This window comes from Natator depressus, chromosome 1 (assembly GCF_965152275.1).
Source record: "Natator depressus isolate rNatDep1 chromosome 1, rNatDep2.hap1, whole genome shotgun sequence".
In the NCBI taxonomy this organism is placed as follows: Eukaryota; Metazoa; Chordata; order Testudines; family Cheloniidae; genus Natator; species Natator depressus.
The window spans coordinates 216,263,588-216,277,366 of NC_134234.1; the positions used below are offsets into that span (position 1 = coordinate 216,263,588).

Below are 13,779 nucleotides of genomic sequence, written 5' to 3' on the forward strand. Positions count from 1 at the left end.
TACTACGGTGAGGCTCCATGCTTTGCAGATGCTGTGAAAGATCAGGTTGTTGACCTCCCAGTCGTGGTCCTGATAGAAGTTTCTGCCACGGTGTTCTGGAGGCCTGGCATGTAAACCATGAAGATCTCTGTGTGGTGGCCAATGTACCAGTTCCTATTGTTTTAGGGACTCTGTGCATAAAGACTAGGATCTTGCTGTCCCTTTTCGATTTATACAGCACATCACTGCCCTTTGACCTATCATTACTCTGACATGATGGTCCTGAATGTCATGGAGAAAGTGCTGGCACCAGTAACGAACTGCTCTTAGTTCTGAGATGTTGATATGAAGCAACGTTTCCTGTTGGGATCACTTGCACTGTGCAGTTGAACTTCGTAGGTGAGGCCCCTAGCCTAGAGGAGAGGAATCTGTTGTGATGATGCGTGTTGGTGGTGGGTCTGAGAATGGGACTCCCACACAGACCGTCAGGGGGTCTCTCCACCAGCTGCGGGAGTCTAGTACCCATGGGAGTATGGAAACTCATTTGGCAAGGCTGTGTCTGTTCGGCATGTACATCGTTTTGAGACAGACTTGAAGACATCAGAGATGTAATCTCATGTGTGGTGTAACAAATGTCAAGGCCAACATGTGACCTAGGAGCTGGAGGCCGGTTCTTACTGTTGTCTGAGGACTTTGCTGTGAAAGAATGTAGGTGTTCAGATTCCTGAGGTTTAAAATTGACTTCCAGCCTCCATTTCTTTAGGGAAATAGGAAATATTTGAAATAAAACTCTCTTCCCAAAAATTCTAGGGGAAGCCAGTTCTATTGCCTCCTGATGCAGGAGGGATTGAACCTCTTACTTTAAAAGATCCTCATGAGAGGGGTCCCTGAAGAGGCAGGGAGGTTGAAGTATTTGTGTTCAGAGTCTGGGGCATCTTCTGGGTACACCACAAGCGGCGTAAAGTGTTCTAGGGAAGGCCCTTGTACTGAAATCTCAGAGTCTGAGGTGTCATCCCTGGAGTCCAAAGGCAGGGCTCTCGGTATTGGTGCCAGGGTCAGTTCTGGAGGGCCAAGAAGATGCCAGAGGAAGCAGAGGATGGGTGAATACTGGGAGCCTGGCTCCTGCTGTCAGATGGAAGGAGTTGGTAAGTGGGGGACATAATAGTACAAATGGGGAGCTTCTCTTGGTGCCCCTTTAGAGGGGAGACTCCGATTCCTCTCAGATGAGCAGATCCTCCTGCGAGAAGAACCTGGAGGGTGCCAGAGGACTAAAGTAATAGGCAATCGGGACCAGGGGTGGTACTGGAGCTTTAGCTGCGGATGGGAAGCAAGTTGGAGTTGATAACACTGCTGAAGTGGCAGCAGAAATGGTATCTCTGTGCTCCAAGCGCATGCAACCCAAGGATGATGGTACCAGAGAGAGCAGAGGCTTGAAAGGATTCCATGTTATTCTGAGAGGGTGTCTGTACCAATGCCTTAGACCTTCTTGAGTCTTTCGATTCAAATGAGTCTTGATGCCTGGATGGTGCCTCTCAGCACTGTTTGCTGGCAGGTTGATCTTGGGATGTCTGCTTAGGCAGCACTGATGCCTTGGTCCCGATGTCCATTGGAGCCTCGGAGGAGTTTCAAGGACTTTCTTTTAAACCCAGTGCACTTGGACGGGATGTGAGAGTGTCCAAGCCACCTGAGACAGTCGAATGCCTGTCACTCCAGGGGAAAAATCTACTGCAGGTCTGCCAAGGAATCAGTCCTGGAGAACGGGAAAGGTAAAAGTGAGGAACCCCCCTTAAGCAGAAACTTGTGCAAAATTAGAAGACGACGACGACAACCAAATACTGAAGGAGAATACAGTAAATAAAACAACATGAAAAAAGCTTCTAAGAGGCAGTCTGTTTCAAGGTGCAGGTGGTTGACATGGATTCGGAATGGAGGGTCCGCTCCTTTACATTCCCTGGTTCTGGAGCACGAGGTTGTGCAGTGCACCGGCATGGACCACAGATGCTGCTGATTCAAATCTCCGGTCAGGAGCACAGGGATGCGCACAAATCCCACGGTGGAGCACCCATAGGGACATATACTCGAAGAAGTGCATAACATTAAACCATGAATAAGTTACAGAGCTGTTGTACAGTACATCAGAAGCCTTACAGTCCAGGTAGTAGCTCATATATTGGAAGAAGAACTTTGACCATAATAATAATCAGTGTTTCAATGCATCTGATGACATTTACTGTGGCTTTAGCTTGAAGTGGTAGAAGATTCAGTAACGCAAAAAAAAAACAAAAAACCCCCCAAAAACCCAACCCACCCCTTCTTGAAAATGTAAATTGTCTGTTATGTTAATGCGATTGGTGCCATTACAAAGAGAATGCCAATAATCCTTCAGCATATAGCAAGCAAACGTGCAGTGCTCCCAGCTCATTAAGCTAGCAAGGCATCTCTCTCTCGGCTAGCCCTGCATTCGCAGTCGGGTGACTCTGAGGCAGAGTTTATGTAATAGCCAAGGCTAGCACTAGATGGTTTGGGGTGCTCTGCTGCTGCTGCTGCCTGGCAGAGTTGAGGTCGTGCCCTTAAAGGGGTAGAACACATAAAGCTGTCTCGACTAGTTAGGAGTGGGCAGCTCGGCCAGATATGCTGTTCCACCCCAAACCACACAGTGTTCAGCCATGGGAGCTGCTGGTGTAGGGCGAGGATGCCCTGAAACAGATAGATTCTCTGAAGCTGTCCTTGATTGTGGGGCATGTCTGGGCTGGAGCCACTTTGGTGCAGTAGCTTTCAGAAGCAGATCTGACCCATCACTGATAGACGTGTGCACTGTATCTTTGGGAGGGGTGACACAGCTCTCACACCACAACAGCAGGTGGCTCTGGTAGGCACTACAGAGGGCAGTCATTAATTACCACAATCTGGCCCTCTGGTTTGTTTGTGCTAAATCATTTTTCAGCATGTGTCTCGGTAAAGTCCGTTAGTATCCATTCACATGCTGCATACCTGGTCTCCAGTTGCCTTACCTAGCTCTCTTTGCTTGTCCACAACTGCTTCCTTCCTTAATATTGTAACTTCAAAGGTATTCCATGAAGAAGTTGAGACCTTTTACAATATTAATCCACATCTTTCCCATACTTTGAGCTCATCTATCCATAGATTATAAAGCCAGAAGGTACCACTGTGATCATCTAGTCTGACCTTCTTCGCAATCCAGGCCATAGTTGTTCTCTGAATTAATTCCTGTTTGAACTAGAGCATGTCTTTTAGAAACCCATCCAATTTGATTTAAAAATTGCCAGCGATGGAGAATCCACTGCAGCCCTTGGTAAATTGTGCCAATGATTAAAAATGCACACCGTATTTTTAATCTGAATTGGTTTAATTTCAATTTCCAGCCACTGGATCTTGTTATACTTTTGTCTGCTAGATTGAAGAGCCCATTATCACATTTTTGTTCTGTATGTAGGTGCTTATAAACGGTGTTCAAATCACTCCTTTAACCTCTTTGATAAGCTAAATAGGTTGAGCTCCTTGAGTCCATCACTATAAGACATGTTTTCCAATTCTTTAATCATTCTTGTGGATCTTCTCTGAACCCTCTTCAATTTATCAACATTTTTCTTGAATTGTGGACACCAGAACTAGACACAGCATTCCAGCAGTGGTTACACCAGTGCCACATACAGGAGTAACATAACCTCCTTACCTCTACTGGATATTTCCTTGTTTATACATAGAATCATAGAATCATAGAATATCAGGGTTGGAAGGGACCCCAGAAGGTCATCTAGTCCAACCCCCTGCTCGAAGCAGGACCAATTCCCAGTTAAATCATCCCAGCCAGGGCTTTGTCAAGCCTGACCTTAAAAACCTCTAAGGAAGGAGATTCTACCACCTCCCTAGGTAACGCATTCCAGTGTTTCACCACCCTCTTAGTGAAAAAGTTTTTCCTAATATCCAATCTAAACCTCCCCCATTGCAACTTGAGACCATTACTCCTCGTTCTGTCATCTGCTACCATTGAGAACAGTCTAGAGCCATCCTCTTTGGAACCCCCTTTCAGGTAGTTGAAAGCAGCTATCAAATCCCCCCTCATTCTTCTCTTCTGCAGACTAAACAATCCCAGCTCCCTCAGCCTCTCCTCATAAGTCATGTGCTCTAGATCCCTAATCATTTTTGTTGCCCTTCGCTGGACTCTCTCCAATTTATCCACATCCTTCTTGTAGTGTGGGGCCCAAAACTGGACACAGTACTCCAGATGAGGCCTCACCAGTGTCGAATAGAGGGGAACGATCACATCCCTCGATCTGCTGGCTATGCCCCTACTTATACATCCCAAAATGCCATTGGCCTTCTTGGCAACAAGGGCACATTGCTGACTCATATCCAGCTTCTCGTCCACTGTCACCCCTAGGTCCTTTTCCGCAGAACTGCTGCCTAGCCATTCGGTCCCTAGTCTGTAGCGGTGCATTGGATTCTTCCATCCTAAGTGCAGGACCCTGCACTTATCCTTATTGAACCTCATCAGATTTCTTTTGGCCCAATCCTCCAATTTGTCTAGGTCCTTCTGTATCCTATCCCAAGATCATATTTGCATACATCCAAGATCATATTTGCTCTTTTGGCCACAATGTCAGTTATCCACCATGACCCCTCCCCCAAGTCTTTTTCAGAGTCACTGCTTCCCAAGATTGATTTCCCATTGTGTTGTTCCAAGGTGTATGACTTTACATTTGGCCACATTAAAATGCATATGGTTTGATTGCGCCCACCACTTTTGCCTGTACCCCAAGTGTATTTATGACAGTGTGAATACCCTGCCTCTCTACTGGGAGGCTCACACCTGGCCACATGAACTGTCAGGTGTATTGTCCCCACCAGCTCTCTGAAGCTGGATCTCTCCTTGCTTGCAGGAAATGGGTGAAGGGTCTCCCCCACACAGCATGGTCCCTCTCCTGGGGACACTGTGAATGTCCTGCTGCTGGAGGTTCCTGGCTCAGTGCTGTTTTGGGGGTGGGTGGAAAGGGCTAGAGAGGGTACCACTGATCCCTAGGAAGGAGGAGGAGGGGGATTGTTTTGCTAGACAGAGGGACAGGGCCATGATGGTGGCTCTGGTCTCTGCACTCAACAATATCTTCAGGGCTGAGAGGCCTCTCTTCCTATGAACACCGCAGTGATCCCAACACCTTTCCATGGAGAGGATGGTTTGTAGGTGAACCATGCTGTGATGGGGTATTAAAATCTCACATTGGGCCCAACGGGTTAAAAGGCTATACCCCCGCCCCCTCCAGACCTGCCAGGAATGCTCCAGCTGGAGGAGTGGGTCAAAAGAAGCTCAGAAGCCAGGCAAAGGGTGGTGGATAGGCTGCAGAACAGAGGAAGCCAGATGAACGGTTGAGCCTGCGAGGGGACCACAGAGCAGGTAAGACCCACAGGCAGAGCCTTCTCCTACCACCACCCCCTTTGAGAACCATCAGGTCCTTCAGGGCCCTGATCCTTTGGACTCATTTGGTTGTAAGGTGGTTGACTGTTTGGACTATAGGGGATACACCCTGAAGTGCAGGGATCTATAGGTAGGAAGTAACCCAGAGAAGCAACTTAGACTCCCAGGGCAGACCCTGCTACTGATGCCCACAGGGCCCTGGGCTGTGACTTGGTGGAGTGAGTGGCTCTCGGTCCCCCTACCACACTGCCTCAAGGGCCTAGACCCAGATGTGGGTGGAAAGCTGAAGATCCCCAGTTTAAGGTCAGGAACAGGTACTTCTATCACCTGGTCAGAGAGGCCTGGGGCCAGAAGTTGGGTCCTCTAACCACAGGCCACCCGACCCTCTGAGCTCCCTATCACACATGCAGTTTCTCTGCCCACCCGTCCTGGGGGATTATTACATCCAGGCCTTTAGAGCTCAGGAGCTGGCTTCCCCTGCTGGTCACATGAAGACCATGCAGCAGCACATTTGTTCTGCAAAGGGGGCAGAGCAGTGCTCTGTGGTATCATCGGAGATTGTTACTCTGATTGTCACTTGCTGCCTCTACCACCCATTCCATAAAGAATTTAAACTGGTGTGTTAACTGTAAAGAAGATAGGACTCTGGAAAAAATCAGTTTCTCTGTGAAAAGGCTCTGATAGTCCTTACGTAGCTGAAGATTATAAATGCCTCCAGGTGCTCAGGCAAAGTTTTAGCACTTTCACCCCTCCCCATAAGGCGAGGAAAATTTCCATGGCCAAAGGGTTAAGACTGCATGTAATATGACAACTGGAGTGCACGTTTACTCCAAGAAAACTCATACACTTTGGAATGCATGGATAATTTTTGTATTTTAGGCTGGCTTAGTGCCTTTAAGCAAATGCCAGCCATGCAAATAAAAGTACAGTTGATGGACAAACCCTGTACTCCACACCAGAAACGCGTAATAGCATGTAACAATTTTTTGAACTGACTGCAGTTTCTATGCGAACCAGACTGTCCTGTAGCAGAAATACGTTGAGCACAACTGAGGTAAGGAAGGGAAACATTTTTTAAAAATTGACCTTTTCTTGAAATCATAGAAATCTGTGCTTACGGTGAAAGATGTAAATGGGCTCTAGTGCCCCCTGGCACACCCTATACACGGGTGTGTAAGGAAGGCATTCACAGTGGGCTTATCTTGGAACCTTAGTGGGTAATACTAGAAGCACAAGCTCTGGCCTAATGAGGAGCATGTGATTGCATATAATATCATTACGAGTTGCCTGGGAGATGCCAGGAGGTGTTTGAGCAAAAATGAGACACAGTGGACACTGAAGCTGCGCAGCAATGCTTAGCTGCTACAGAGCACTTTTCATCCCTAGATTTCAAAGCATTATGTAAAGGTGGGTAAATGTCATTAGCCCCATTTTATAGATGGAAAAACTGATGCGCAGCCGAGGTAAGGTCCCAGTCTTCTAATCCTGGGTGCCTCCGGTTCTGGGTGTCCAACTTCAGACACCGAGGATGAACCCCGGCCCTACTGAAGTCAACAGGAATTTTGCTTCAGTGGGCTCAGGATTTCATCCTGAGAGCCTGGTTTTTCAAAGTTGCAGAGCAACAAACAATTCCAACGGTTGCTCAGAGCAGACAGTGTTGGGCACTTCTGAAAATTAGAGTCTGAGAAGGAGTGAGTTGAAAATTCATGAATTTCAAATATTTGGGGGGGGGGATACATGTTTTATGAACATCTGCTCGAAAATGTCCCTATTTATTTTAACCATATCTAGTAAAAAAAAACGCTCACACCCATGTAAATCAAGAGTAAGTCCACTGATTACAGGGGTGCTCCCATTAGACTTTAGCAGTGTAAGTGAGAAGAGACCCAGGTCCCATATGTCAGAAAGTTGCACAGGTGTAAAACTGGTGTAAGTGTGAGACTCTAGTCCAACAGGCACCTAAAGAACTTTATGTGCACCTGCTCTAGTGCCTAAGTGGAAGGTAGGTGCAGAACTGACTTTCAAAAGTGGGAATGGTGTGATAAGCATCTGCAGGACCTCTATGAAACCAGCATTAGCTGCACCCAAATTCTGAGCATTGTGGGTGGGTCCAAGGGACAAAGTGAGACTTTCAGTATGGATGGGGGGGGGCGTGGCAGAGCAGCGCTTGGCTAGACCTGGGCACCCTGAATTTTGGCATGATCAGGAGATGCCTAATGCATAAGGGCACAACTGGAGGTGAGCCCAGCATGCAGCACAGGAACAAAAGAGGAGCAGCTGGGACAGGAAGACCTCCAGTCACCCTGAGAGAGACTGGAGGGGGTGGGAGGAGGAAGCTTAATGATAGGCAATGGGCATCAGGCACCCAGTGGGTTGGGGAGACAGAGAAGGGACACAGGCAGGGTTTGGATGGAGGAAGGAAGCAGGAGACTAGCTGGCCACAGGAAGGAGGGTTGCGTTAGGGACAAAGGGAGATTGGGGACTTCTACAGCCCTGAGGCAGCTGTGAGAGAGGCGCATGCTCTTCACCTTCTACCAGTGCATAGCAGTTATGGTTGTGTTTCCTGGGGCTCACCAAGCTGGAGGCCAGGCATAGAAGCACAGACTCCACTAGGATGGCATCCAAACCCTCTGTGGTGAGCTCAAGGACAACCTGGAGACCAGGAGCCAGCAGAACCCATAAACTATCCGTGGCTGAGAATGTCACCATGGTCCTGGGCATCACGGCAACTGGCCTCTTTGCAGTTAACAATTGACCAGACTATGGCCATCAGCCAGTCTGTGCTCTCTAATGGTAACAAGCTGCTCCAATCACTATCATAAGCTGATGCTCACTTTCCTGTCTCATATGAATGTTTTTGTTTCATGTCACAGCTAAACCCCATTTATCTCCTTTATTCTTCTTGTATTGTTGGAGGAGACAGTTTCCACTCCTGCTAACACACTGAGCTGCCAGTCACCATGCAGCCACTAAGATTTCCTTATCCCAAAGCCATTAGCCATGTCTTGATAAATTACCCAGTGTATTTTGGATAAGCCTTGTTTTTTAAATAGATGCAGCTGGTAAAAAAATACTATAGACTTAACTGGGCAGAAAATTGGGGTGTTGAGAGAAATGATATGCAGCTGTAGTACCAAAAAGATGAAATGACAAAAGTTTCGGCGGTAAGGCTCTTAAGCTGCAGTCCGTGAGGATTGGAACTTTCTTGAAAAATCACTATGAAACACAATGTAGGCCACTTTGGTAAGACACAGATTATCTGGGGAAAATCTGATCACTGAACCCAACGAGGGAGAGCTTAAATTCTGCTTTGATTGACAGCTCTGCCTTAAACTCAAAGTCAGTGCAAAGGGACCCTGGCTGATTTTATTCTACTAGGTCTCAGCATTGCAAGTGTTTCCCACTGAAGAGCCGGGCATCCCAGATGAATAAATGAAAGGGGCAGCACAAAAGAAAAGGGGACTTGAAGGACATCCGTCAGGGAAGGGAACAGGCAGGACTTGAATTGGTTAGTTAAGACCAACCAATTGTCCCCATGTAACCATGACCAATATGTTTCAAATTTAGGTGCCCCAAATCACAAACCTAAATTCCATATACAGTGTCACCTAAGTAAGAAGCCTATTTTTAAAGGTTTTTGGAACATCTGGAAATCAAGTCACTTTTAATAGATATTTAAAAATATATTTACGAGGCTAATGTTAGGAGGAACCTACACGTGAATATTTTGACCTACATGTTTTGAATGAAAGACTGGAAATGCAAAAATATATATTAAAAACACAAACAAACAAAGAAGCATAAAAATCAAAGTGTGTAGTGATTTCTTTTGCCCACACATCTGTCAAAGCGATATGTCTCCATGGACCTGTCTTAGCGTCTCCATCCCCATGTCAAATAGCAGATTGCTTCTAAGGCAAGGAAACAAAATGAGACTGCACTGGAACAGATGTGCCATAAATCTATTTAGGGCTGATAGTGTCCCCACAAAATGAGAAAGTGCTTAGGCAGAGAAATGAGGAATAACATTTGTTACTACATCAGACACCTTGCCTGCAACTAGTATAGGAGCACACTTTTGCTTTACTTACAGTACAATCAGCACAGAAAAATATCTATTTGTTGTTAATATTGAGCTGCTTTTTATTGATAGTTTTCAAAATACTGTACTCTGGTGAGTAATTAGCATTATCCCCATTTCCCAGAGAGGGGAAACTGAGGCACAGAGCTGTGACATACTCAACACTGCACAGTGAATTGGTGGCAAACCTGAGATTTTCCCATCTGCCAGTCTAATGCCCAATCCACCAGACCATGCTCTCAACCCTTAAAGTCCTTTCAAATTTAACGGCGATGAAACCATTAGAATTCTTTAGAAACTGCTGTACTAACCTACTGATTTTAATAGAGTGAAGAGCCATACTATAGCAGGGCTATAATGTCTATTCAATACAATTCCATAGGGTTTTTGATAAGTGAAATTTTTACCATCCAGGGACTAAAAAAAACAATTTCTATTTCACTGAAATGAAATAAAATGTACTTATGGGACTTAGTTCTGATTTAAATTCTATGCCTTTATTCACTGAAAGATTATAGTACCACAGAGAACAGCATAACAATCAGTCAAATATGGCAAGAAATAGGCACAGTAAGATACACTGGGATTTTTTGACAAGGCAAAAGTTGGCGTAACAGCTGTTATGCTGGAGTTCTGGACTCTGCTATTAATGTAATGCAGCATTTTTACATTACTCTAACTGATGGACTGTTTACATTACAATTTCAAACAAGCTGATAATGTGTATTTTATAAAAGTATAATACGGCAAAAGTGCTTTTCCTCCACTGAATTTTATGTCTGACTGGAGGGCATATTTGTGTCCACTGCTTTAGACGGTATACAAGTTTGAGGCTTAGTTCTTTATATTGTTTAATATCCTCTCCAGCTGTACTTTTGATTGTGCAGCCCCTTTTTGAGAGCTAGCGAGACTTTATCTAACACGAAATGAAAGCCACTGTGCAAAGTGACACTTTCCACTTTGAATTTTTTTTAAAGCAGTCAGTTAATATCCTGATGAATTCTACACCACCTTTACACAAAAGCTACTTTTATCAACAGAAAAGCTACTTGCTGTCTGTAAGGAGGTGATGTTCACAATTTGGCCTGGACAGAATACACTCACATTTTATAAAGTACAAATTTAGGCCTCAATCCTACAATTGACAGTCTGCCCACATGATGTCAGTTCCCAGATCTGAGTCTTACCTCCTTCCTGGAATGTAACTTTATGGGTAACAAATATCAGTGAAAAACACACTTCAATCTATGCTGCTTTCATCCCCAAATTGGCTGTTCATGGGGTTTGCCCTGCAGATCTCGTCTGTCCCAGCCACTCGTTCCTTCTCTGTCAGGGAGAAGCTCCAACTCATCTTATATTTCTTGAATGGAGCTAACTGGACCTCTTGTAACCTCAGAATGACTCAGTAAAAACACCTTGTCAGATATATGTACGGTCCAAGCATCTGACTCAAGATAATGCAGCAGAAAAGCCCTGGAATCTGTCACCCTGTTATACTTCCTTTCATTAGCCCTTCATTTGCAGCTGTCACATTATTTAGCATGGATAACATGGACAGTAGCCTACGACATAGAGGAAGGCTGCTTGAGTATCTGTTTGCACTGCTATAAAAGAAAACGAACAGGTTCTACTTACCATTGCAACAAGCATACGGCTTCTCAGCCTAGCCCTTCCTATCATTTCTCATTCGGTATCAAGATGCTGACTCCCACTGCCATTCAGCCCAGGATACCAGCCTCAATTGCCCACTTGTTAAATTTTCGAACAAGCACCTTTGTGCGTTCTCCCATGCTGCCCCTCATGTTTGGAGGCCCTCCCCATAAACATCCACAGAACTACCTCCTCCTCCTCCTTCAAAACCCTCCTTAAACCTCTCCTTTGCTGGGATGACTATAAGAAACTTTACAACAGTTTAGGCTGCAGGTATGCTGAGATCACTTCCTCTCATGCTGACCAGCATTGTCTCACTGTGTCCTTGTACTCCCCCATTGGTCTGTCTTTACCTGTGAGCTCTTGTCTAATACTGACATTGTAAGCTCTTTGGGGCAGAGATAGGGGTTTTTTGGTTCTGCATTTGTATTGTGCCTAGCATAATGGGGTTCTGGTCCATGACTAGACTGTCTAGGCCTCATGGTAATATAAATAATACAAAAATAGTAAGTTCAGGTAAAGTAATGGGTTGTATCAATAGAGTTTTATCTCAAGCAGGTTAAAAATAAAAGTAATAGGGATTATTCAGCTGGTTGTTGATGGAGGTGCACACACAGGATCACCAAATATGTCATAAATGACCCTTTACCTCAAATGCATGCATTGCCTCCCGCCTTTCCCTAACCTATGCTGTTTGGCAGTCCTAGCCTCAAACAGAAGTTTACTGGTGGTAATCTGTAAAACAAGGAGGTGGGAACTAGCAAACAATTGCTGGTAAAAACCTGGCAGCTGAGTTAAAGAGACAGCCTGTGATTTAAAAGACGCCAAACATAACTTGGGCTATGCCTACACTACATCATTTACAGGGGCGCAGCTGCACCGATGCCGCTGTAGCGCTTCTGGTGAAGACGCTCTAAGCCGATAGGAGAGAGCTCTCCCATCAGCTCAATAACTCGTGCCTCCTCGAGAGGTGGTAGCTATGTCGACGGGAGAAGCTCTCCTGTCGACATAGCGCTGTCTATACCAGCACTTAGGTCGGTGTGACTTACGTTGCTCAGGGGTTGTGGCTTACTCACACCCCTGAGCGATGTAAGTTATACTGAAGTAATTTGTAGTGTAGACATAGCCTCAGTGAAGTAGCAGGTCCATAGAATATAGCTAGCTGGAATGACTGTGTTACAGAGGCATATAAGGCTATGAGAATCTGAAAATCATTAATATTACACACAAAACAACATATATAAAGTTGTCCTTAAATAAAGTATCTTTTCTTACAGTTTATCTTAAAACAAGGCTCAGAGGTATCGCTGGCAATAGAAAAATGACTATTCTTACACATATTTAAGTAATAGTAATCAAGTGTCAAGTAACACACCCAAGTGTAATTTGTGAAACTGCATCTACTTTGGGTTCACTTGTATTTTGCAAAACTGTCGAATCTCTCATAAAATTACAAGTGTATTTTTTAAATTATATATAAAGAAGTGGGTGTTTCCTTCTATTTTGCAACTGTGTAATCAAGAACTAACTATGTGGCAGCAGAATCATTTTTTACTGAAAGAATTTCACTGTCCTGAAAGAGAGAATAGGAAAGAAAATTGATTACACCTCTAGCCATCTGTTCCATCTAGGCACCCATTCCAGCTATCTAATCATGTACCCATCCTGTGCTCATCAAAGTGGTTTCTGAGCAATTTGGCAATCACAGCAAAGTGACAGCAATTCAGCTTTGTTTTTAATGCTATTTCTTTTTATTTATTCTTCGTAACTATGAGGTTCGTTAGCAAAATAACCATTATACCTAAGTGGAGTTAATATAATGCATCTTATTCTGATGAAAGATGTAGTGTAGTATTTCAGAATCTTTGGAAAAAGAGATTTTTCTCCTCTGAATCAGGATCCCTAAGCTGTGCACAAAATCTCCTCTTCTATCAGTTAGGTTTGTGCTGGTAGTCTGCAATAAAGCAGTAAAGCTAAAAGGTGTAACGGAGGCACTTCGGATAAATATGGAACAGCAACAAGAGGCAATGCAAAAGCGGATACGCTCCCACTGTTGCCTCCTACTCAAAATCTTCCCAGAGGCCCTACATTATAATTGAACATACTTCTAAATCAGGGGTTCTCAAACTTCATTGCACCACGACCCCCTTCTGATAACAACAATTACTATAGGACCCCCGGTGTGGGGGGGGCTGAAGCCTGAGCCCAAGCCCCATCACCCTGGGCGGGAGGCCAAAGCCCAAGGGCTTCAGCCCCAGGCAGGGGGCCTCTATCCCAGGGGTCTCAAACTCAAATGACCACGAGGACCACAGGAGGACTAGTACATTGGCCCGAGGGCCGCATCACTGACACCCCCACCCCCGCTGCCCCCGGCCCCGCCCCCACTCCACCCCTTCCATGAGGCCCCGCCCCTGCCCCGCCTCTTCCCACCCCTTCCCTGCCCCCATTCCAACCCTTTCCCCGAAGTCCCCACCCCAACTCTGCCCCCTCTCTGCCCCCAGGGGGTGCAGGAGGGGTGCGGGGTGTGGCGGGGGCTCAGGGCAGGGGGTTGGAGTGCAGGAGGGAGTGCGGGGTATGGCAGAGGGTTGGGGTGCAGGCAGGGGGCTCAGGGCAGGGAGTTGGGGTGCAGCATGGGGTT

At 45.7% G+C, this 13,779-nt stretch overlaps 1 protein-coding gene across 1 annotated transcript in view; it reads right to left on the bottom strand.

The window, feature by feature from the left end:
* The window catches only part of TSPAN11 (tetraspanin 11), a 220,117-nt gene that overhangs the window by 42,761 nt on the left and 163,577 nt on the right, over positions 1 to 13,779 (bottom strand). The gene's annotated exons all lie outside the window — the stretch shown is intronic.